We start from the raw sequence: 26,739 nt of genomic DNA, 5'->3' as shown, positions 1-26,739 counted from the left end.
GGGAATCTTCCAGCAAGAGTCTGTGTATTCTATAGATTCAACAGAAAAGTGGACTCAGTACCAGATCCTAAGCTGTGTAGTTTGTCTGCAGTTTTCTGCAGTATCTGAGAATTTCAATTCTATAGGGAAAACCTACTCTCTCATGCCAGCAGGCCTAGGACTGAGTTGCTTTCATCACTCATGCAGCCAGTATGGCCACAAAACCACCTCTAAAGCTTTGCCCTGTGCTTTACAATCTCTAACCATCAGAATGAGTGAGACCCACTGCTTGGTTAAAACCTTTCATTTACTCCACCCATCCTAGGCTGAAGACTCTTCTCCAGAGGACAGACTGCAATGCATTCCCACAGACCCACTGGGAGCAGCAATCTTCACACAGTCTGCTGTCACTGAGTAACCAGCTGTGAATCAATTGATGGACACAGATCTTACAGCCAGCATGGGTCATTCTGGCCGAGGCAGTCTTGCTTTGGGAATTAGACTTGGTCCTGAGTACTGCCCAAATAGGATCTGTGCCTCCAAGACACTCCTTGCCTGTGAAAATCATGCGTAGAAATGATCATTGAAAGAGTGACACTTGTACAGCAAAAAGTAAAACCAGAAAAGCAGTTTTCTTCAGCAATGTCAGTCCTACACAAAGTCTTCTAGTGTTGTTTGAACTGATCCAAGGCAGTCTTTTATTCACAGAGTATTTGGCAGGAGCCACAGCTCTTGAGCCAATCCCAGTTGGAGTCACTTGGCACTCTATTCTCAGCTGTGGCAGGTGTATATGCTACCTTTGTCTGGCATTATTCCCAGAAATACCCTGGAAGTAAAGTAAAAGTGACACTGAAGAGACACAATATTTGTGTTATGTGCTTTTCCTCAAACTGTTTGGTTCTTAAACTGGCTAGAGCCCTCCAAAGCTGTCACAGACCTTCAAGTTATTTCTCTGTCACAGAAAACTTTCTACTGGTCATAAACTACTTCTCAGTTTTACTAGAGTCATCAGTCACTCTGTGGAAGAATACAGTTCAATAAAGTGCACCAGGACACAAAAATAATTCCTGGCAGAAGACACCAGCATGAAGGGTGATTCGCCCACAGGAGAATTACAATAAGTTACAAAGCAACTTGGAAAGCTGCAGCAGTAATGAACACAGGAAAGCAAATATGATTTTATATAGTAAGAACTTGATATGTGAAGGGAAGTTAAGATCGAGTTGAGAAAATTATGACTGAGCATAATCAAACAGCTACATCCATCTCATTAAAACAAGTTTATTTTCACCTCATTAGTTAGATAGTGCTTTCTTATGCATTCATGCTATATTTTTAGTCTTTAATGAAGAAAGCTGAATAAAACTGTCCAAAGAAGGTTTACTTTACCCATATTTTGAGATATGTGAGCCATATGTATACTCAGGTAGAGGGGGATCTTTCCCACAACACCGTGAACTGGAGGATTTTGTAGCCATCTGTAACTGCAGATCTATGCTGGAGGCTGTCTCTTCTGCACCTACCTTCTGCAACTGCTGCAGAGGCAGATCAGGCCATCCTGGCAGCTCCTCCAGATGCAGAGTTACGAAATTCACCATGAACGGAAAGAAAGGGGTAGGAGCACAGGCTGTACCTGTGCACATTAGGACAACATCATGGAGAGGGGTTTGAGGTAAGAAAGTCTCTCTTCTTCATGGGATTATCTGCAGATACATTCACACTGTGGGTCACTCTGTGAATCTTACCTACTTTCCCAGAAAACTGCTATCAAAAAGGCTTTGCTCTTTGAAAGCTAAAGGAAAGAACAGAATGCATGGACTGAAAAGTCTTTGTTACAAAAGGTGTAAGAAGTGGGCTCAAGTCTCACTGGGAAGTCTGCTTCCAGAGGAAACACTGAAAACTCTCTTCAGTTGAGCAACAATAGAGTAAGATGAGAGAACAATGAAAAGCCTGCATTTTGTGGATACAGTGCAGATACATGTTTCCTTCAGTTTTGGGAAGTAGGTCTACACCTTTTACTAGATAATAATGAAGGTCTAAACCAGGATTTTAATTGAGATTTGCACATGGCTGAAAATCTGATCTGTTTGGCCAAATACATTTTAATAGAACTCCTCCTGCAGTTGCTGAGAATGCCATTACCAAGAATAAGCAAGCTTGTATTAGCCTAAGATCTAGTGCAGGATCAGCCATCCTTCTACTGCTTTTATGACACTTAGGTGAATGTAGAGGAATTGGATCTTCTACAATGGCTCATGAGAATCTGAAAATCTCTTTGGCTATTAGCACATGGGTATAGAAACATCAATCACAGCATTATACCTATACAAAAGCACTAGAAAAAAACACAGCCAGGATGTTTCTTTGCTGCTATACATATTTAATAATAACACATTCCCTCCTGAGTTGCCTCATTTAAATAGGAGTATCTGCCTGCAGTGCAATGTGCTGTTGGATTAAAGCTGCAAAACATGCAGACATCAACAATATACTGCTTTCTGGCAGCAAGGACTTGTTAGTTAAGAGCTTAATTTTCAGCCCAGAATATTGTGTGTAGCATGGGCTGGGGCCTCAGGCTCTAAATTAATGTTTTAAATGAGACAGAAGCATTCCAGAGAAGAGAAATTACCACAGCTTCTGGCATATAATTCCACTGCACAATTTTGACATCTGAATTAAATTAGATTTGTATCTCTATTGCTATTTCAGATGAAAAGTTTTCCAGGCTTCAATTGTACAGTGAGGACTAAAGAAAAGAGAGATGCAAAAGGTACTAGCAAGGACTTCCATTTGCAGACAACTAACAAGTTATAAACACGAAAATGAAACCAAGGTGCGGTAATTATGCTAGAATGATCAGCAGGACTTACAGACAAAAACAGAGCCTAGGGCACTGATCCAAATATTTAAGAAGATGAAAAATTCAGAATCTGGATGCTTTTGCATTTCAGAAGATAAGTACATAGAAATTTAAAATGGAAATAACTTTTTTCTCAAACACACAAATTGACTGAATGTAAAGTGGAAAGTAATTGTTTAATAATCATTTCTGTCCAGCTTTTGTTATTCTTTCCTTTAACCAAGGAGAAACAGATGTTTCAGTGCAACTCTAGAAACCTTATAATTTTTGTCTGCTTTATTCGCTGGGGGGACTAATAACACAATTAGTAAAGTTTCCATTGTCAAACTTTTGCATAGATTGCATCCTTCTACATTAAAATACCATGGGGAAAAAAAAAAAGGCAGACAAGACTTCAAGTACATTCTGCACAGGGCTTTAATGCCTTCTTTATCAGCTCTGATTTTGGGCCCACCAGAGCTTGGCATGTGCCATTTCAGAAATGCCCAAATGACAGTGCATTTTAAAGGAAGACAATCTCTTTAAAGAATTGTTTAATTTTACCAGAATAAAGGAAATATAAAAAAGAAGAGGATCTACAGTCATCTTGGCCTCATGCAGAGAGAAACCCAAATATAACCCAAACAGCTTCATATTGCTGAAATTTTGACAAAAACAAACATTTAAGTAATTTTAGATTTCCACACCATTTGAAAATGCAGGAAGTTTGTGTCCGTTCCCTATTTCACACTCACCCTTTGCTTTTATCTCATGTCTTCTTATAGCATGAGTTCTGATGTGGTTGGAGCAAGCAAATGTAGCTAATAAAACATGAACTCTGCATCTGACTCTGACTTTCAGCTATGCTAACTTTGGGTGCTGGAGCTACTGATCAACAGCAAAAGGTAGTTTTTTTAAATAATGGATTTGAGGCTGAACAGGATTCATGTTTCTTGTTACGATTTTCATTCCCACTTAATATTTCTTTGGGAAATGAACAGTGACACAGTACGAGGTAGTGGCTGCTGCCCAGCCATGCTGGGAGAGGATGTTGAGTCTAGTGTAGTTTCACACAACATAATTTGGCTCTGCAAAAATAATCAATTTAAGCTACAACTTTATAACATGAAATTACAGTATAAATACACTTCTTAATTCTGCTTTGATAGGAGCTTGTTAGTGGATGGCCTGAGACAGGCCCACAATTAACATGGATGAATGTAAATGGGTGAAGCCCTCAGGGGGGCGCAGAGCTCCTGTTGCATCAGATGTTCAAAGATCTTTCACTGTCCACTCAGAAACATCCTTATTTTGCTATTTCAGCCATGTTTGAATGAGGTGCTTTCCAGCATCAAGTTGGGAGAGGGGAAAAAGGGGTTGGAGGCCAGCAGTGGTCCAGCAGACAGCAGTGAGCTGAGAAGGATGGGGTGTTGGAACAGATCTATCCATTTAGGAGAGGATTTAGAAAGGAAAATACTGAGGCTAAATATAGTCTTCTTTAATATGTACAATCACATTTTGTCCTTGTGAAGCTTGTGGGACTGATACAAATATTTCAGCCCTTTAGACTAAAAATTTGGTTTGGTTATACAGTAAGAAAGTAATGCAAATAAGTTACTTCTGCCCTTAACTCAGTCTGAAGCACAATCTTATTGTGTACAGCCAGGGAACACCAGTTCTTCTTTATCAACTTGTACACATAGACATTTTTATTGAATTTATATTTCTGATTACTGACTGCTAGGCCTGCTTTTTACAAAGGCTGCACATAGGTGCATTTTCATCTGACTGAAAGGTATTTATGCATATGGATTGTTTTCTCTTTACTTCTACCTGTTCTTTAAAAAATTGTGGAGATAAGTAACATTTTTCCCCCCACAAGGGATTGTATTATGCTCAAAGGTATTTTAGTCCTTATAATGAGAAATATGTGGAAAAGTCAACCACTTTAAAATGCTACTGCACAATCAAGGTTCCTTGCTGTGCATATTCTGAATACTTGTGTCAAAGTCACTGGGGCTCACTTGGGAAAAATGAGGATTCACTTGGGAAAGAGAGCAGCACAGGGCAGGAGAGTGAGGCCAACAACCCAGAAAGTTTGCTTTTCAGACATGCCAGCTCTATCTCAAGGGGAATTTAATCAAAATGGTGGCAGTTCTCTACTTCTTGTGAGTCACCCCACAGTTTCAGGAAGGATTCTTGGAGGTTACTTCAATGAAAATAAAACGTGTTGGACAATACATTGGTGTGTCAATACAAAAAGCACTGCAGAGCCCAGTTTCATTTTATGCAATGTAAGCATATATTTCTGTGATTGCTTTTCAAATTATATGGTAACAATTCTTCATATAAGCTAGAATTTATTTTCTCCTTACTTTACCTGATTAATCTTTTAGTGAAAATCCACGTTGATTGTCATCCAAAATCTTAGCACTGTGAATCAAATGAATTACCATGAGCTCTATTTGCAGATGCACTCACTTGGCTATCACAGAGGGATGTGAGAAGCTCAAGGTCAAACAGTGAGGCAATACCGAAGGAGAAAACATGCCCTGCACATCCTGATTCCTGTTCCAGCATCTCTCTGATGGTTCATCATTCAAATTAGTGTGGGCATGAAGGGGAGGCTTAAGAAAGATGCCAAAAATCAGTGTACCTAGACATGATATAAAGCAGAGGAGAATTCCTCCCCTTGCCCAAAGGCAGGTTTATGTATCTCTGGCTCTGCCAGTCCTGTCAGTTTTTTGTCCAGCCTGTTCTTAAAAAAAGGCACTGGCAACTCCCTCCCTTGATGAGTCAATCTTTTCTGGGAACTGGTGTGTATATCCTGGGTCTCCAGATTTGCCTTTCCTTGAAACAGTTCTGGGGAATTGGCATTCACAAGCTGACTTGTTGGGGCTAGTCTTCATAAGCTCTGAGATAAGACACTGTGGGCTGCTGCAGTTGGGGGTGCTTGCTCCATGAGTAAGAGCTGGAGCAATGGGGAGCTTTTGCATTGACAGATGAAGGGTGGATGTAAACTGTGTGATGCGTGTAGAGGTTTGCATTTATATGGAACATACATTCTGGCAGCCATAGCCCTCTGGAAGAAGTTATAAGGTGCTCTGACCCAGCTAGAGAGCTGGGCTAATGTTGCTGTAGGTATGCACAAGTCAATAAAGATTTTCAGAGGGTCTTTCTGAGAGGGCAAGAGCTGCACTAGCTTTGGAAGCAGTGAAAGGGTAGCAAGGAGGGAATAGGGAATTAGGAGTGAGGAAGGAATAGAAGGAAACAAAATATTGGAAAGTTTGTAAATTTTTAAGATGCTACAGTACAGAAGTGATAGGTCTTTTTGATAAAACATAAGTGATGGGGTTTCAACATGGCAGCCCTAATGGTAGAGAATAAAATATTAATAAATCACATTTCTTTTCCTTTTTTTATTGAGTCTTAGTGGGTGCTTTTTTAATACCACTCCTAATGTATCCAGTACCTGCTCTGTCTAAATATCAGTACATCAGTTAGTATCTGTAAATCAAGACTAACATGTGTCTCTGAGCACATCTCTGAGACGTAATCCTAGTGACTACATCTATTGTAATGAATACTGTCTTTTAATAATTGATGTTTCACATGCTATATTTTGCTCTTCTTTGCACTGGGACCTTATCCAAATGCATCTGAAACACTCCTTGTAAATGGAAGGTAATGATAAGTGAAACGACAATGCAATCTTTTCTCTATTGAAGATGCACAGAATTTACATGTTAAATTCAAGTGAATTTCATCTCAGTCACTGGATCACTGTTAAAGTGCTAAGGAATTGAAGTTTTGTGATACCTTCCTCAAATTCACTGGAAAGGAAGTAATGAAACATTCATATAAGTAAATTACAGCTCCACACCCTATTAGTCATAGAACTTGAAAGTAATTTAAAATATTGAGTATATATGAATTATTGAACTATGAGTGAAACTGAGAGAAAACGGGGACTATAACTTGTGCTTCCACCATTTGTGTAAATTGCTACTGTGGTCTCTCTCTTCAGTAGTTTCAGGGCAGTGTTGAAAGAGTAGCAGAAACCTGTAATATTTCAAAACAGTAAGATCCTTATTATATAGCAAAGCCAGAAGGCAGCAAAAGATGAGAAAGGACTTAAAAGGGAATGTTGAGGGTTCTAGGTAGTCCCACCTGAGCTCATGATTGGATTGAGTTCTACACCTTTGCAACTGATTGCCCTCCTTCTATTCCATTGGTGGAAAAGAACATCATATTTTTTTAAAGACAGCTGGGACAAGCTATGAAAGTATGCTCTAGCATCATCCCTGACAGGGGAAAGGACTCTGTCCAAGATCTATGGGATGAAAGAGGCAAAGCAAAGTTACAGAAACATCTCAAACATTTTGAATAAGTGTTGTTAGTTGAAGCGGAGTCTAAAATGGACTTGTAATCCAGCAAAATTTCCTGTCCTCCAGGAAAAGAGAACAACAGCATATCCATTAAATGTATTAAATATCACAGCAGAGTTTGAAGCTACCTGTAGCATTGCAGAATAACTGTACAGAGATACAGATTCAGCTGATAGAATTGGTCTATGAGTAACATTGAATTTTGGAATAGATCTTTTGTCCTGGTGTTTTGGGTTTTTTACTTATTATGTGGCTATTTACCTAAACAATTTTAGGAGCCTTCTTTACAGTTTCATCTTTTTTCTTGCTATAAAGGTCAGAGTAGCACTTTTTTATCAGTCTCTTTCAATTTTCTGATCTCCTCATCACTTATTATCTCTTCTTATATCCTACAGATTTCCCTTCTGGAACTGAATAGTCTTTAATATGGACTCCTTTTGTTAATCTTTCTAAGTTAGTTTAACCCCACATGAAGGAAGACTACCTTTTATGGCCAGCGCTTTTATGATAGCCTTATGTTTTAACAAGACTGGATACAAATCCTTTCGTTGTTCTCAGTTGCAAACAAACTGCTTGGCTATCAAACCAAATATCTGATTTTCATGTCTAATGGATATCTAGAAACTAAAACTTTCTATTTTCTTTTATAGTATTTATCTTTCTGTACTGTTAATATCTTTTCTAGTAATCTTGAGGAATCATTTTCTATACCATCAACAGTACTGAAGAGATTACAGCAGTCTACTGTGTATTTCTCTTTTTTTGTTATTGTCAATGCTAATCTTGATTGCTCTTTGACTGTGTTTTGGTTTTCTCTACGGTATTCTTTTTTGCATTCTGCACAGTAGTTCCAATTCTCAGCTTTTCTTGTCTGGACTTCTTGAACTTCTTGTACATCAATTGCTCAGTAGTTTCTCAGTGGTATCTCCTAGTTTACTACATGGAAACTCATTAACCATACTTTCTATCAGATGACTTTTACAAGAATCATTCTTTCAGTTCAGCTTCTGCTGTTTCACTACCCATTACTATGTTCTTACTTTCCCTCCTTCCTTTTCTCATTCTTTCTGATCAATAACAAATATCTCCAAGGTCCTTTATGAATATTTTTCTTTTAGTTCATAAATTAAAATTCATAGTCATGCACAGACCTCACACAGACTTTGACAGAATTCAAGAGGAGTTCTTTCTCTACAAGTGCTTTCTGATGCTTTCTAATGAAAAAACTTTCTTCTACCATCAATCTTTGTGTTCACTTTTAATATTTATTGTTTTGACATGTCACTTCATTAAAGCCAGCCAAGCTACAAATGTCTGTTAGTAAATGAGTTTTTTAACCTTGTCTCTACAAGAAATGTTTCTTTGCTATTTTTCTGATAGAATATGAACCTTCAGTTAAAAAAAATAGGCTGGCAAAAGGCAGATTTGGAAAAGGCAGACAAGTTGTGCACTTGTAGTTAATTTTAGAGTGAGCTGAAGATCCTTTTGGCAAGTACAAGCTGTACTTTCACAATGGCCACACTGGCAGAGCCTGCACAGCACTGCAACGGCCAAGTGACAAACTCAGTCTGCAGCCATACAATAAGTTACTGGCCAATACCTGAGGGTACCCATATGAACCTCAGTGTGATGTTTGCTCATTGTCACAGGAGACCTGTTGGGAGGGTTCCAATCAGCAGTTTGGAGCCAGGCCACGCACCTCAGTTTGCCAGTCTAAATCAACAGTTCACCAACAGGTTAGTTTGTGTAAGTTATCTGGCACCCAGACAAAAGTCAGACTGAGTAGAAACAGGAGTCCTTTGTGAATGCCTCCCAAAGAAAAGAAACTAATTTAATCAAGTAGTGTAGAAAACAGATAATATGATCAATTTTAAGCCAGAGGAGTGATATTGAGCCAGTTGTAAGGATAGGAATCCAGATTTACATAATGATAATTGCTAGCTGTCTTTTGCAAAATCATTGTGTCACATTTAAATAGTTAATTTCTTTATGTATCTTGGCCCCAGGAAGTGTTAAAACCACTTATGAAAAGGCAGCTTGGACAGTTTGGGTGCTTGCTGCTTGGTAAAGTATTTATAGGATTCCAAGTGTGATGGACTGCACATTGCCATGCCTACTATGGCTAATACAGGCTAGGACATGCAGTTCCTTGAAGAAAGGTAGTGTTCTAAGAATCCAAGGTAAAAGGAGACATTTTAATTCTCCTTTTACCTATGTGAATATAATACATTACTTCTTCCTGATTTGTAACATGAAATTTCTATGCATCCATTTCCAGTGTGATAAATGGACATAAAAGCTTCTGAGTAAAACTATAACATGAAAAATAAGAGTGTGTGTGTTACAGGTTTTACCCTCCAACTCACCAAGGACATTAATGAGGACTCAAAAAGGCATCTTCATCTCAGCTTGTGCTTCTGGAGCAGGCACAGAATAACCAGTACCTGGCCTCCTTCTTGTTTAGTCTTCTAACCCCAGGGTGCAAACTCAGGGAAAAAGCAGCGATGATGTAAGTCGATAACTTAAAGACTAGAAATAGTTCTGGTCTCTGTCCCTCCTTCTTTTTTCCCATCTCAAGTCGAGAAAATTAATACCAGGATTTTTAATGGGGATCAGTGAGTTAAACCCAGACATGACTTTTAGTTGTGAAAGGAAACAGACTTATCTTGCTGTTTTCCATTCACCAAACCTTTTAGAACCTGAAATGGAGCTGTGGGAATTCAGTTTACTTGCATGGGGAGTGACCATGCACAGTGTGAATCTTCTGTTGTTGCTTAATTTAGCACTGCAAAGGACCCATCAGTTTTATTTGAGAGTCCATTAATGCTGTAAATGGGTAGGGTGAGTTTATCTCAACAGATAGTCCTCAGAGCCTGATAAATTTAAATGCTGATGCTGGTGTTTAAAAAGTGGAGTTACACCAGCAGTGCCAAGCCAAAATAAGTTCCAGATAAGTGGAGCCATTAAAAATGTGGGGTATTACAGCTTGCAAAATTCTGTTTCCTCTTTCAGCTTTTATTTAAACAACAGTGTTTCCAGCTTACTGGAAAAAGCAGATGGAGGGTTTTTTAATTTACTTTTTTAATATTGTTCATTCTTTATGATCAGCATTTGAAAAAGTGTGAAAGTGGTAGTACAGGCCTATTTTATTCTTTAGTTTTAATGTTCTGACACTACATGTCAGCATCTCTGTGGAAAGCCCTGCTCACTTCCCACCACACAATCCCAGAGGGCTCTCCAAGCTGCTACCTGATTTAACAGTGAATCTACTACCCATGCGCTGGACATTGTTGGTTGTGTGGACTGGGGGAAGGCATTTGGTTGTGGTACATGACTCACTGCTGAATCATTACCTAACTCATACAAACCCTATTCAGGTATATGGAGAAAGACAGGCATAATGAACTTAAAAGGAAGAAAAAGAAGTATTATGCAGGCATCAATGCTATGGGCCCTTGTTGTGACATACACAGGTCATAGTTTGCTGCTGTAGGTCCACACTCATTTCAGCCATGTTATACCAGGAAACTTTCCCAGCTTTGTTCTGCAGGCTCCCACTGCATGGTCTTGGCAGCACCTTGCTTTTATTGTGGTTAAATGTCACTTTACACAAAGTGCCCAGGGAGACAATGGAACATTAGTCTATACTAGAAACAACTATTAAGTACTATGCAAGAAATAACAGTGGGCTAGTACTCAAATGGAGTCCCACAAGAGAGGGAAATGTTTCCCTGTTCCTCCAGTGCAAATGTAAGCACTACAGTGCCACCTTTCTGATCCTTCTTCCATAAAGACCTCCGAAAGCCAGACAGTTCCCTATTCTCTTGGAGCAGAAAAGGCCTTTCCCCCCCTTGAAAGAAGCTCATGCTTGCTAATGGGGGAATATCCAACTCAGTCAGTGAATGATCCTTGAAAGCAGCCCTTTTTGCCCTGGAAGTTAATTTAAAAGGAGCTGCATTTTTGATGCTGTCAGGAAGCTAGGCTAGTTAGTCCTCAAAGGTTATAAACAAGAGAGAAAGGAGGGTTCCTGTTGTGCTATGGGAACTGTCAAAAACTCGTGTACACATTAGCAAGATCAAACGTTTGCCCGGCCTGGGAAGGAGCAGGTAAACACTACGCTAATCCCTCTGGAGCAGTGAGACACAGGCTGCCAGGATATACTGCTTTCATCAAGAGGTGCAAGAAGTCAGTCAGGATTTGTGTCCCTCCTTGCAGTTTGTTTATTCAAGGTACCCACACTCTGCTGGTTCCTGCTGTACAAGGCTTCCTCACTTGTTCCTTGTTGTGCAGCTGCACTGATCGAAGTACAAGGGAGTGTAGCACAAAGGGAGAGGAAAGCTTCAAAAGGTCAGCTTTGAACTAGATATGCACAGAGTAAGCTGACAGCAAAGTCCCAGCGAACTGTAAGTCTGTGGCTGCAAGCTCAGCTATTCCTTACCCATCAGACTTATTTGGCTCCTGCAATATGTTCCCAACAAGCTAAGCTGGGTGTTGAGGATGCTTTTGCAGTATGCAATAAAATGCATTTGAGCTGATGCAAAAAGTACATAGCCATCATATGTGATTTGATGCCTGAATCAAGGTTACCCAATGGGCACCTTCTTCCCTTTGGCAGTGAGGCTTCAAAGGCTGACTGTTGGTATGACCCCAGACAAGCTCAAAATTATACTGGCTAATCTGCATCAGAAATGACCAGGGCTAGATTTATTTTTATGTCCCGCTAATAATACTGAAAAAAATGGTGTGTATCTCTACTAAAACCTCAGACAGTACTACAGGCTGTGCAAATCACAAGCACACAATTGCTATTAGCCTTGGATATATAATTGTTTTCAGGCCATGTGAATTAAAAGGAAAAAACATAATTCTAAAACATGATTAAGCATTGAGTCAGACATCATCAGTGGTGCCTTCTCTTTGAATCAAGCTAGGTTGGTACTGTGGGAGAAAAAAGAAAGTCCTGGAGAACTGAAAAGGAAATGAGAGAGCCTGGTGCAACTGGAAAGCTCCTTCCTCATTAATCCAAACCCATCAGCACCTGCGGAGCAGTGGTTTGGCTTGGCTACCTTGGAATATGTTGAGAGACTTGTCTCTGTGTAAATTGTTTAGGTTTTCTTTTAAATGTCTTTCCAAACTTGTTTTCCTAAAGCCTTACTCACAACTTTATAATAAAAAACAAAGAAACATTTATCAGAGTTTGCTGGGTGATAGTGGCAGGTAGGGCCTGCTAAACCTTGTGGAAGAAATGCTGCTTCCAGAATGTGAAGATGTTGACATGAAACAATGTGTACAGAGGGAGACCTTCCCCCTCTGCCCATTCTGTTCAGCCAGACACATAGCTGGGGATGCAAGACAGCGGGTGGCAGTGGAGCTGTTGTCAGAGCTTAGTGGCCAGGACATCTCGATAAGGTACAGACGAAAGCCAGGCTGCATTCCTGTGTCCTGCAATGTTTACAAATGTGTCCTGAGACAACACAGGAAAAAATAATTTGGGGTCTTAATCTGAAGAAGATGACACAGACATTGCTTTGCCCACACAACCCAGGTGAAGATGCAAAATGACACATGCACAGAGCCATGGAGGAGTGGGCCACTCTGCACCTTCTGTATTGAAAACATGTCCTCAGCTGAGGGGCTTGTCTGAAACAAAGGGATTTTTGGGGTGGAAGTGCTAGAATGAATCTCAGTCCATGAAATTTCTTAAACTGCATCAAAGACATTGATCAAAGTCCTAAATTTACATTTCTTCCCTTTAATTCCATGGTCTGTTGTTTATGTAGAAAAAAATTAGGGGATTTGTGCTCCTAAGTGGAGGAGATAATGAAAAATTAGGAAGGCTCACAACCTGTGGGAAGGTTAATAACCTGGGTGCTAATGAACTGCCAGTGCTGAGAGAAGGGAGTGAGTCTTCATGGTGTGACTGGGACTGCAGTAAATGGATGGTAGATTATTCAAATAAAAAAACAAACAAAAAAAACCCAAACAAACAAAAAGAAACCTAAAAAAACCCCACAAACCCCAAAACAAATCAAAACAAAAAGCTTCAAAATTGTTGGTTTGTTATTTTCTTTAAAATCTGAAAGTCACAACTACAGCTGGCAAATTTGTAACTTCTGAGAGCAAGACCCATCCTTTTTCTGCATTTCTCTAGCACATAGTAAGTAAAAGGGATCTTAGGCTACATCATCTCACCATTATTCTGCTACAGCTTGAATCCAGTGAAATTAGTGAAGGTTTTCTGGAATAAAATGTCTGACCACCCTGAAAAACAGTTACATATTCCTGACATAACAGGTAATCTGGTTTATATTTCACTGTTTACTTTGTAAGCAGGGAGAGCTTTGCTGTTATCAGATATTTTCCTACAGTTTTTAACAGCAAGATAGATGTATGGCACTTTGTGAATGTGACAGATGAATTCTGTTTCATTGCTCTTTAAAATTTTCTCTGCTTTGTCTCTGTTTAAGAAAAATCTATCAGGGATTTGCTTTTTTGCTATGAATGCAAATGCATGTGATGACAGCTGAGCCTCACTGATTTAAGGCTTCACAGTCCCATCTTGTAAACATTAATGGCATTTGAGTCATCTTGTCTGCCTCCTGGCAGTCATACAGAAAGTATTGAATGTTGGGGCAACAAGAGAGGTAGAGAAACTCTTTGTTTTATGATGCTGTCCATAGTGTCATGAAAGTTCAGTCTGAATTAAGAGATTAATGCAGTTTGGAGACCCTTTTAATCTGTGTTTCCTACCTGTATAAAATAAATAAAAATCAGACAAGAAAGCTTCCTAATAAGACAGTAGTCTAGATCTGAAGAGCAAATTAAGGTCAATTCATGTAAAGAATTCAAGCATGAGCTACTTTTCTTTTTTCAAGTAGTTTTACTTATGTTAATTGCCACAGTTCCTTAGTGTATGAATTATTCATGTGTGTGAGTCTCTACAAGACTTGAGCCTGCAGGTTGCAAACTTGTATTAAGCATTGAGTGCCTTAAAAATACATTGTTAAAGAAGTACAGAACAACTTTTAATTAGTTCTAAAAAGAATTTCAATAGCAACAGTTAATTATTGTGAATAAAGATGGTTAAAGAAACACCACCGTCATAAGCAGAATGTAGTAAATATCTTCAATGTATCTTCAGCATGCTGTAGTGCATGTTATGCCTTCATTTTATTCAGGAACTTTGTAAGGACTGTATGGCTGCATTCATACAAAGAAAATACACAGACATTAAGCAGTACATGTCAGACAGAGGTTTTGACAAAAGAATGACAACTCCTATTTACAATCTTATTTATTTTCTCTTTATATCCACCAGTGTGTTTTCTACACTTCTTAGCAAGGTGAGCCACAATTTTGGGGACATTGATTGTTCTGGTGATGTTTTTTACAGTGGTGGGCATTTCTGGTGATTCCCACCACCTTGGTGACTAATGATGAGCAGTGTCAGCCTTCAGGACCCTGGTCCCCACTCCCTGCAACTGATGTCTGTTAGCACCACTCAGGTTACTCTATAACTGGACTAAACAGTATCTTCAACATTCATGAGGACTCTCACCTGCAAACAGGATCCTAGGAGTTCCTGTCAGCATTTGATCCAAAGTTTCCATTAAAGTGGCAGAGGTGGGTTGCAAGACCTTGATGACCTGTTTTATTTCCCTTAGCAGATGGTGCACAGTCACTCCCCTTCCCTTGTAGGATTTTCCCCCCATCGTTCTTGCCTCTGGTGTCCATAGCAGCAGTCATAGAAGCAGGCACCCAGTAGGAGACAGGGGTCAGGCAGGGAAGGGCAAAAAATAATGCAGAGTGAAGAAGAGGAAGAAGGGTTACAGGCAGTGGGAAGGTGGGAAGAGAAGGTCCCAGTGCTTGTGGGAGGGCTGGAAAGCTCCAGCTGTCTGTACATAGACATGCTGAAAAGGTTGCTGAAATGGGGTCTCCTCCATACTGCGACTGCCACAGGTTTCAGTCATGAATTGGTGAGGTTCTGCATCAAGTAATTTTTCTTCCACCTTGACACTCAGTCATTGGGGGTTTTATGAATAACTGACATGTGACAGACTCATCACATATGAAACCTCTCCAGGAAAACTGAATGAGTGGTTTGTAATTGTTTGGTATTTTTTAATCTGTATACCATATCTGTTACACACTTCATGCAAAAAAAAAAAAAAAAGAATTAATACTGCACAACAGGATGCATATTTTGGAATTAGAGTGAAAGAAGCTAACTGTACTTAGGAATGGCAGGTTGTGGTGGATATAATCCAGTCCTTTGTACTCAAGAGTTCATGTTTATGAGAGGCAGCCATACTCAGAACAACACTGTTAAATTTCCAAAAAAAATTAAAAAAAAACACAGCCCAAAGCTTACTGAATTTGGGAAAATGAATGCACATTCAAAATTGCACTGCATGAAGCAATGCAGGTCCTTGGATGAGAAGGCTGTGGCGTGGTGGAGGAGAAAGCAAGCTGAAAATTGTTTGTAGTCTCACCTCAATAAACTTATTTTAGCCCCGGGTCCTTGGCCTGAGTCAAGGACTGGGGAATACTGCACCCACCAGCTGTAAACACTCCTGCCCTGGTGGCCCCAGCCAAGGGACCTCTGGTCTTTTGCTCCACAATTTCTGCTGAAACCATTAGTTTTATCCCTTATATCTGTTCTCTTTGTCTCAGTAGCACAGTAACTATATCCCATTCTGTGCATCTTATGTCACAAGTTGAAATTTGTCTCCTGCCAGTTGGTGCTGTTTCAGTTGTTCACCTGGCAATATATAAAAGCTCCCTCTGCCCTTGTGACCTCCTCCATCAAGCAGTTGTTCCTGTACAGTAAGGGCAGGCTTTAATGACGTTTGGATGTTTTCTGCTCTGAGTAGCAGATAAGACATTGACATATTTGACAAATGATCAGGAAAAGTAGGAGGGTTCTCTATGTGCTGGATCTCATTAACAAAACAAAGTAAAGAACTGAGCTCTCCTGCCTGTTTACCATCAGGTTTAAAAGATTAGGCTGAGGATGATGTCTCTGAAGGTGTTTGGAGCACTGAGGACATTGTCACCAAATTGTAAGCATAGTTTTCAAGTACCAACTGTTTAATTTGCAGAGCAGGTGTCAGTGTATTCTTCGTCTTTGCTGGGTGCTTTGCTGACCTCTCCCCTTCTCCCTCTGGGTGTTACACAGACACATAGGGAAGATGGGGTGCATGAGTGCATTGGGTGCATTGCTATTTGGGAGACTGGCTCCACCACAGGTATTTTTTGGATCTCAAGTAAATTACATAGCTTTCTCCATCCAATCCTTCCCCTCTTAAATAGTAGTGTATGTCCACCCAGCATATTGCAGCAGTGCACCAAGATACCTGAATTGCCTTCCAGCCCCTGTGAGACAGAGGGTGTATTAATCCAAGTGAAGCATGGCATTTATATGGCTTAGGACTTCTTGGCTAGGTCTTTGATGCATGACACAGCACTGAACCCCATAAAAGCTCCCTGTTGCTCATGTTTTAATGTTTCTCACTTTTGAATCCCTGAAGCTTTTCAGGAAAGGCACAGTCAACTTCATAAATGTCGTAGATGTAGGTTTTGTGTATGTGAATGTTCTTTCCTTAGCCATGCGCTTCAGTTCACATACAGGTCAAACCCTCCTGCAGTAAGTACATTATAACAGGCAATGTCTGTCTTTTTTTTTGGTTGTTGGTTTTTTGGTTTTGGGTTTGGGTTATTTTTGTTGTTTTTCATTGGGTTTTTTTGTTTGTTTGTTTTGGTTTGGTTTGGTTTTTTGCAATGAACAAGCCACACACAATGTTGAAGCCATAAACAGTTTAGCCCAGGCAACGAGAGTGGGGGAAACAGAGGCGGGGGGTCTGGGTAGTGTTAGTCATTTGAGGACCCCATGGTGAGCCTGCATAGCCAGCCCAGTCACCTCCTTGCTCCACACTAAGCAGAGCTCAGGGCTGTACACGCACACTGTTGCTGCACAAGTACAGGCACAGACGCAATGTGCTCGTGTACTTCTTCCCACAGCTAGCCCAGAGCTTTGCAAGATGCTAAATGGTATTATTACATGGATCTTGGATTATATTATCCAACTTTATCTTTCCATTCTGGAAATGTATATAAACATGTGTTTTCACTCAAATGCAGTTTGAAGACTTTTTTTCTTTTTATCTTCTGCTTGCTCTTTGTGTTGATGGATCTATTGCTTCTAACTCCAGTGACATTCAAAGTTGTGCAAGTGCTTTGCAAACATTGGAGAAGATGAGTCTCTGCTTGAATGAGATTATAATCTTTGAAGGCAACAGCAAACACTGAGCATGTGAATAACTCCTGAAAGCAGGTCTGAGAATAACTTGTTGAAAAATATTGTTGTTACAAGGTAAGTGTTGAGATTCCAAACATTTCAAACTGAATTAAATTCTCTGATTGTCACTTATTGTGGCTATTATTCTTTGTGCTTCCTTGTGAAGATGTTGTCATAGCGTTTCTTAATGTCTTTTCCATTGATTTATCAGAGACTCAGATTTAGCAGGTAAACATTTTAGCAGTTATTTTAGTTACACTATGTCAAAATATTGGATGAAAAAAATTAAGTAGCTCAACACTTTTACAAAATTAAAAAAATCTTATTGCATTGCAAAGAGTTTTGTTTTGTGAAAAAGTACTTCTTTCCAAAGCCATTTAATGATAAAAACCCAACTGGCGTTGGTGGCTCATGCTTCCCAGAGACCTTTCAGCTTGTGCAATGAGGAGTCTGGCTTGAGGTATGAGGGGCAGTTTCCACTCTGTGACCTGACTTGCTGCCAGGCAGCTGCTTGCACACGGCTCAGTGTGGGTGAGGCAGGTCCACCCCAACTCAAGACTGAGAAACATTTCCTACTATACCCAAATCCCTGCTTTGTAGTCTGTACATAGAGCACAGTTTATTCATGTGCATCTCTTTATTGCCACCAGGCAATTTACAAAGCAACCGTACATTTCCTCACTGGGATTTAAAGCTCTGCCTAGCTAATTAAAACAGGTTGGGAAACTGGTCTCCTTGGCCTGAAGGTTAAGAAGCATCTTCGGTGCTTTACGCAGTGCTTGCCCTGCATCTCCTCAGCACCTTGTCTTGGGTCCCTGTGTCATCATTATTCTATATTATATACCTGGAAGGTTGATTTTATCCCAGATAAAAGTGTCTGGGATAAATGTGAAAAACGTGACAGTTTTGTCCTCAATCTGGTAGGAGGGTGGTGGTTGGTTTGCGAAGTCTGCAGTGTGGTGTGCTGGCATGTGGAGGCATTTGTGGGTGCAAAGCCCAGGCACAGGTTGGAGGACAGAGCAGAGGGAAACAGCCTGATGCAATGACACCCATACTGTCTGCTGGGAACTGGCTCTCGCATGTGGCTTCTCTCAAACCTTGCTCTAGAAGGATTTGGGAAAATTTTATCTATCATACATCAAAATACCACCTGGAAACCTGTTAACCATTAAACACCTGTATAATTGGTGGGACATTGCTCAAACCTGCCTCCTGGCCTTGTTTGAGCTGGTGGTGTGGAGCTGTGATGCCTGTGTTCAAGAATATGATGGGACTGCCCTTGGCACCAGGTATCAGCAGGCATAAGGAGACTGCAAAATGTCTTTCAATAGTTATTTATTGGATTCTATTTTAATTGCATTTTCATTTGTTGATTCGTTGTTATCACTGAATCTGATGTTTGCCTTTGAAAATTACCAATTTTCTTCATTCTGAGTCTCCCTGAGTGCTCAACTCCTTGCAAACACCATTAGCCTGCAGGCAGCCTTTCCTCTTTGCTTCCTCTCTTATCTTTAAGAAGATTACTAGTTGGCTAATGATTTTATTTTTTCATTCCTCTCTAGATGTTCTTTTCTGCTACTCTTCAGATACTAGGAAAGTGCTGCAGGGCAAACTTGCTACCCTAACTTTGTATTTCATTGGAAAATAAATGGAGAATATGAACAGTGAGTGCCTTTCAGAGAGAAAGTGGACCTGCTTCTAACAAGCCCTCGGGATTAGACTTTTATTTCTTTTACCTGTCCCATTGCAAGCAGGGTGCTTTTCCTACAGCACATTTTCCTTGTCCATGCCAGCCCCATGGATGTTCATGGTCCAGTGCTACTATACCTTGCTGTAGCTCTGAAGGATTTACATTAGCTGATGCTCTGCCCTATTGCACGAGGCAGAGTACAACCAGGCAGAGATTCTCATGCACCATTTAAACAGAAGTTTACATTAGCCTTCTTCTTTTGATGAATTCTTCATCTGCATTCAAAAAAAGAGCCTCATTACCTCAGGACAGAAGCATTATTTACCTATCATTTATTTCACAATATTTTACTCTCACCCAAGAGCACATTAATGTTCCCTGTGACATGAGCTGCCGCCAGCACTGCCCTGGTGAGCTGCGTAACAAAACTCAGTGACCATGTTGCAAGGGGGCAGGAGCTTTGGGGGGTGAATGAGGGCAATCTTAGGAAGATAATATGACATTTGGTGGCACTTAACCATAATGCAACAGAGCAAAGAAAGCTTTTCTAAAACACCAGGTTGAAATAACTAAGACGTCATTAGAAGATCCTTAAACAACACACTTGTTATTGTTACAAAACGTAAGTTCATTATAATCAAAAGGCTTTTAGTTTCTGTTCAGAAACACCTGCCCCCTCTCATGGCACTGAAAGGTAATTTTCCCTTGAAGACAGATTCCACATTTTCCGGGATCAGTGACATTCTAACGCTGTATCTACATCTAGTGGATTTCCCACAACATTGCCACTGGCTCCAGCATGGGTGCCATGAGTGTGCAGCTCTACCCAGGACAGTGAGATGCCTTAGGTGTGCCTGCCCGGGAGTGCCCTGGCTGCACCAGCCTTTCCCCAGCCCATCAGTCCCCACCCAAGTCTGATCAATGTGCACCTATTCACACATACAAAATCTAACCCAAACAGATAGGTGTAGATGTTTGGGCAGAATAGCATCACAGGGGCTCACTTGTGCTGTGCTGTTATGCTGGTGACTTACTTCTGGTTTTCTTACATATATCAGTATTGATACAGTCATTAACTTGGTGATACCTCTGCCATGTAGTTAATATTCTCAGTGTTTTATATGTGCACAGCAGAAAGAGGGAGAAGACAGGTGGAGACGGAGTGCAGCTAACTTCATTCTTTTTTATTTTTCAGAGAACATTATCATTAAAGAAAATCAGAAGATTTGAGTCCCACTTCCCAAATCTACCCTGCCTCCACATACATCATTCTGGACATTTCTTTTTCCCCTTCCCACTTCTATTTTCCACCCTACCCAGTGTAACTTATTCCAAGGCTCTTTGGGGCTGGTATTGCCCTTTTCTGAACACTTGCATGACACTGCACACCTATAGGGCCTCCAACATGGATGTGGTTTAGACAATGGTTCCTCAAGGTGAATGTACTACACAGCCACCACACAGAGTAGGTGCTACTCTAGCTATGCCACATACCTATAGGAGGGGCCTCAAACCCCCTTGTCCCAGCAAAGGCTGTCTCTGTCACCACATTGGAATGACTGTCTTCTCCTGTATCCCCTTCCTCACTGTCTATGCTCCCTGCTTGAGCCTTCTGCTTTCCTTATCAACCAGACGCACACAGGTGACTTCACTTAATCTTTTTCTGTGGCTCAGGAGGAGCCGTCCTTGGTCCCACACTGCTGCCGGGGAGGTGTGATGCTGCACCCCCAGAGTGGCTCATGTCCCAAGCACCAGCACTGCAATATAGAACCAAGGGTGACCTGCAGGTCCTGCAGCAGTCCAAGTGCCCCATCCAAGGTGTTCATCAGCATACTCTGACGGCTTGCCAGAGCTGCAGTAGACGTCTTTGTCTGTTTGGATGGCAGCACAAGCTCTGTAGTGTGTGAAGCAGACCCACTTTATTGAGAACTTCTTCAGCAATAGGCACAGGCTTTACCAGAAGAGAAGCTGAGAGAAGGAATGCAAGCTGGACAGTAAGACACAATTGCATGGCTGAACAATTTTTATATCATTGTCAAATCCACGTGTTCAAACAGTAGGAGACAGAGCCTCAAAATAAGGAGGCTGGCAAAACCCTGGGATTTATTTTAAAAGCCCTTTGTGCATTTCTCTTCAGTTCCTGTGCATGTTCAGAGGAGGTTTTCAACGTTTTTACTGCCGCCACCAGCCAGGACTTGGCTTTTAATTCAGTTTGGACTTAAACTGTACTTGCTTAATGAGGCAATTCTCCTCCAAAGTCAAAACCCAAACTGCCTATATAGGTGATCAAGAAAGAGGCTGGGGCTTCTGAAAGCCTCCGCAGTTAGTCCCATAAAAACCACAACCCTTCTCAACAAATCTTGCTTTTCTTCAGGCTAGGCACAAAAGAAAGACACACAAGAACTCCCCGCAGGGGGTCTAAGTAGCTCCTTCTCTGTGCTGACTATACAGAAAGTCCCAGGTGCTGCCTTCAGAGGAAATGTTTTGGGTTTTTTTTTTTATATTCATCTACCGGAACAGGGCTAGTAAGGAACTGTTTAAAGTTTCAGCATAAACCTGCAGAATAAAAGAAACTAGTAGATTCAGCAGCTGCAGGTAATTGCAAAAGAGTCTAATATTAAAGATAGCCAGAAAATGTAAATTAAATTTCATGTTTCTTTACAATTTAAGTAAGATATATTCTGGAATATTCAGTCAATATTTTGGTAATGTCAGAATCACATGGCAGGAAGCACAGTGTAAAAGGCATCTAAATATGATATAAAATTAAAAAATAAATCTAAACTATGAAGTTTAAAAAAACCCTTAAAAATCCCGAATTTTAAAAAAGCAGAAGAAATGGGTTTATTAGACCTTCTTTTCATGAGAAAAAAATTCTCTAAATTAACTGAGACCTACTAAACTTTCTCCTTGGACATAAGGTCATTTTACAATGGAAAATTGTTTTATTAAAAAGAAGACCAAGTGTCATTGGTACCAATAAATATAAAATCCCACAGCCATTATGAGGCACAAACAGAAGACTCATGAAATACAAAATCAGTTCAATAAAAGGAGCACTGTAGTAATGGCACTTTTCTTCAGCAAGGTCTCCCTTTTCACCTCACAATTCCTGCAGGATAGATGTGGAGTGGATGCATTCAGACGACAGGGAAAATTTTTAAGATGATACAAACCTAAATCCAAGGAGAACTACCATCTAGTTCATTCAGTATGGACAAAATAATGTGATTATTATAAGACCATTTGAATGTAAAGAATTGTGGAAGTTCTCCAAAAAATGAGTCCCTTTCCAGTTCATCCTCTAAGAGATCAAAAGAACCCTCAGCAACCAGGAAGCAACTCTTCAAAACAAATACAAATCAGTGTCAATACTGGAGGGGGAAAAAGAGATCAGGTGCTGTTTTTCATGTGCTCCTCCCCCTTTCCCTCCCCACGGCTGCTCCAAACACATGCGTTCATCTTTAAATCCATAACTGCATTCTTTTGTTCATATATCATGTTTGTCTGGAGTTGAAAGAGTTTTCAGGAAGTTCTTTGTCAATCAGTGTTATTAATGATGTGGTTGTAAATCTCACTGTCATAGTATTGACTTAGTAAATAAGTACTTTGTGACCTAAAGGAATATTTTTCCAGTGAGGAAACTAAAAAACTTACTCATCTTTTTTTGCCATTTTACCTCAAAGTCATGTATGGGACTGGGCACTCATTCAAAGATGAACTCAGACTGTCACTATTTCACAGGACCAGTAATGTGCAGATTTTTAAAATTTTTATTATTTTAATTCGTGTATCTGTGTTCCAAGGAACTCTCGGGGTTGCCTGGACACAGAGTAGGTTCACCCATTAATTTCCCCTTTTTAAATCAGCTTTATCAGTAACCTGCCTCAGTTTCCTCTTCTGCAGAGTGACTCTCCACACCATTGCTGGTGTGACAGCTACTCATTTAAAGCCAGCTACAAGCCTTGTTTCTGAGTCATATTGCTGCCCCAGGCCACTGTTTAGACAGTAGCTGTGACAGGATGGGCAGGCTGGGCAGAGGTAGCAGGAGGAACTTGTACTGGCAGCCAGGTCCAGATTGCAACAGCTTTGCCCCTTGAGTCTCAGACCCAGGGTGTCTCTTGGAACCATCAGATCAAGATCCAGGGGATACAAACCTCTGCCATCCACCCCTGGGGAGATCATTTGCCATTCCCTGCTGCTCTCATGCTTCACAGTCATTTTTCTTTCACCACATTGAAGCTTAGGCTGCCGCTATGTGCTCAGCACGATGCCTGCACCTTATAACCATCTGCACGCTCATGCTGTGGCCAAAGGCTGGGGACTGTTTGTGAAGTGGAGCTGCACTCTGACAGCACAGAGCAACTGCTGTGCTGAGACTGGTTGGACACTCTGACAAGGTTTTTTGATGGAATTCAGGTCATTAGCTTAAAGCCGTGGAGTCTTAAACAGTTCCCAACCTAGTCCTTGACTCAGCCAAGACCAGCCAAGCTGTTAATTCTGTGCTTTGTCAGCAGAAAGCAGAAGAAAGCTGTCCCTGGGCTTATCCCTGCAAGTAGTCCCACCTGACTGATTTTCCCTTGCTCTCATGCATCACCCCCTACACATAAACAAACCCCACAACTGTAATGCTTCTGGTATGTTTGCATCCCTGTGCTAAACATGGCTGCTCAAGGGAGTGAGCAGAGTGCACCCACCTTTGCTGTTGGAGGCACCATGCTTGCAAAAGGTAATCTGAACAGGTGCCTAGTGACCTTGTGTTGAGATCTGGCTGAATAAATAAAGCCATCTTTCCTTTTTTACTGAATCGCACAACAATTTAACATGCAAAGGTATCTCTTCAGATCACCTGATCCAGTTCTTGAAGAACTCAAAGTCAGACCCAGCTTTGATATTAGACCATGTCACTCAGGGATAGATGCAGTCAAGTTTTGAATATTTCCTAGGATGGAGATCCTACTAGAGATTTCAACAGGTTTTATGGATTTTATGCCCGATGAAAAAGCCTCCACAGGTTAATTTGTGCCCTTGGATCTCACATAAGCAACTCTGAGCCCTTCTGGGGTCATTCCTTATTGTGGTGTTCCTTATCTTAGATATGTGAGCATGCTTTTCCTTTCTGGAAGCCAGCTGGAACAACACATGATACAGGTTTGCTTAACTGCATTTCCCAGCTGGGATGCCTCCTTTTCCTCCTCCTTGCCTTAGCTCTCCTCTATTTCAATGAACTTCATCAAGAAGCTGTCCAGCAACAGAAGATACTCCTTTCTATTTTGTAAAGTATCTGGTGCCTTTGGAGTGCCACCAGAAGCAGATAAATATTAGCCATGTCTCTGAGAAGAATCCTTCACTGCTAAGAGCTTGTTTTACCCATGGGTCTTACATAAGCAACACCATGACCCTGCTGTTGCCTTAACAGTGATAGATCTGCTGGAAGGCAGGAGGGCTCTGCAGAGGGATCTGGATAGACTTGAGAGATGGGCTGATTCCAATGGGATGAAGTTCAATAAGGCCAAGTGCCGGGTCCTGCACTTTGGCCACAACAACCCCATGCAGCACTACAGGCTGGGCACAGAGTGGCTGGAGAGCAGTCAGGCAGAAAGGGACCTTGGAGTACTAATTGACAGGAAGCTCAACATGAGCCAACATTGTGCCCAGGTGGCCAAGCAGGCCAATGGGATCCTGTCCTGTATCAAAAATAGCATGGCCAGCAGGACCAGGGCAGTGATCCTTCCCCTGTACTCTGCATTGGTGAGGCCACACCTTGAGTACTGTGTTCAGTTCTGGGCCACTCAGTTCAGAAAGGATATTGAGGTGCTGGAGAGAGTCCAGAGAAGAGCAACAAGGCTGGTGAAGGGACTGGAGCACAAGCCCTGTGGGGAGAGGCTGAGGGAGCTGGGGTTGTTTAGCCTGGAGAAGAGGAGGCTCAGAGGTGACCTCATCACTGTCTAGAACTACCTGAAGGGAAGTTCTAGCCAGGCGGGGGCTGGTCTCTTCTCCCAGGCACTCAGCAATAGAACAAGGGGGCACGGGCTTAAGCTCTGCCAGGGGAAGTTTAAGTTGGATATCAGAAAAAAATTCTTTACAGAGAGAGTAATCAGGCATTGGAATGGGCTGCCCAGAGAAGTGGTGGATTCACCATCCCTAGAGATTTTTAAACACAGATTGGACGTGGCGCTGGGTGCCATGATCTAGTAAATGGACTAGAGTTGGACCAAGGGTTGGACTCGATGATCTTGGAGGTCTTTTCCAACCCAACCGATTCTATGATTCTATGATTCTATTCTATAACTGAGGGTCAGATTCAATAAAATCCATCTGAGTTATCCTGAAATCAATTTTTTAGGTCTTTTGTCACCTTGCATTGAACTAGAATTATTGTTTTTATTGTATTGAAATGTACCGCGATCTCTTAAAAGTAATTCAGGTATTATGCAATGTTTGTATTCAAAAACTTGCACAGGATACTTATAATGCAGTGTAATGAAATGACATCATACAGTAAATTATTTAGGTGCACTTTTTTATTTTATTTTTTTTTAATTCTAGGGATATTTGTTAGACAAATCTTCATGAAGATATACTGTATCATGGACAAGATTTCTATTTGTGTGCGTGATGGCCTGTCAACGCTTCACAGAGAAACAAGGACAACTTTAAAACAGACTGTGGATGTAGTTGCAATACAGAAAAATCTCTTATAAAATACTCTATTTTGATAAAAGGTGAAAAAATGTATATTCTACTACTTCTTTATTAAATATAAAAATAGTAAACCCAATAAAAAGTTGGCTGATTTTCTTAAACTAGAAATATATTATCAAATTCTGTCTATTTCAATTTGCTGGAGAACTGTAAGACTGGATTGTGATGTTGACATTGAAAGAAGGCAAGATCTGAGAACCTGATGATATAAGAAGCCTCAGAACAAGGGGAGGAGAGGTCTACAACTTCAAAAAGAGAACAACAACATAAAGAAATGAATTTTTGGTTTTAAAAAAGTGTGCAGCCCTTGCCAGACAAAATCTCTGAATCTCTGTTTCTAAATTCTCCCAGTGGAACTTTATTCAATCAACAATTGCTTTCATTTCTTTATTTTGTCCTTCTCTCTGTGCAATGATTGAGAAGTTTTATTAAGCAAGCCTGTCCTGTTATCCATGTTTCAATGGCAAGAGGGTCAGATTGTCCTCTGCCATATTGCTTGTAGCTGATCTCCATCAAAACAGGCAAGACAGAAAAAAACAACAAACAAAAAGCCCACCAAAAAACCCCCCACAAAACCAAAGAAAAAAAAACCACCACCACCCCTCCCCAAAACAAAACAAAACACACCCACCCCAAAAACCAAAACAAAACATCAAAATAAAATTCCCCCCAAACTCTCTAAACCCACAAAATCCCTCCAGATTTAAACCCCTCTGTTTCCTTAGGTATAGATTTGTTTCCTAGTTGCTTGGCCATCCATAGTTTTGAGATAATTAATCACAGTTTTCTTCCAGAAGAAAAAAAAATAATAAGAGGAAGTTTATTACCTACCAACAACATG

The 26,739-nt window shown here is 40.7% G+C and overlaps 1 long non-coding RNA gene across 1 annotated transcript; it reads left to right on the top strand.

Annotated features, from left to right (window-relative positions):
- Positions 1-1,619: 1,619 nt before the first annotated feature.
- Positions 1,620-25,967, top strand: LOC139668280 (uncharacterized). The gene is made up of 3 exons (XR_011697018.1): positions 1,620-1,651; positions 17,418-17,518; positions 25,743-25,967. It is a non-coding gene; the product is annotated as an uncharacterized lncRNA (long non-coding RNA).
- The last annotated feature ends 772 nt before the right edge of the window (positions 25,968-26,739 follow it).

Source organism: Pithys albifrons, chromosome 2, assembly GCF_047495875.1.
Source record: "Pithys albifrons albifrons isolate INPA30051 chromosome 2, PitAlb_v1, whole genome shotgun sequence".
Taxonomy (NCBI): domain Eukaryota; kingdom Metazoa; phylum Chordata; class Aves; order Passeriformes; family Thamnophilidae; genus Pithys; species Pithys albifrons.
The sequence above is the reverse complement of the archived record's forward strand: the minus strand, read 5'-3'. Positions and strand labels throughout refer to the sequence as shown.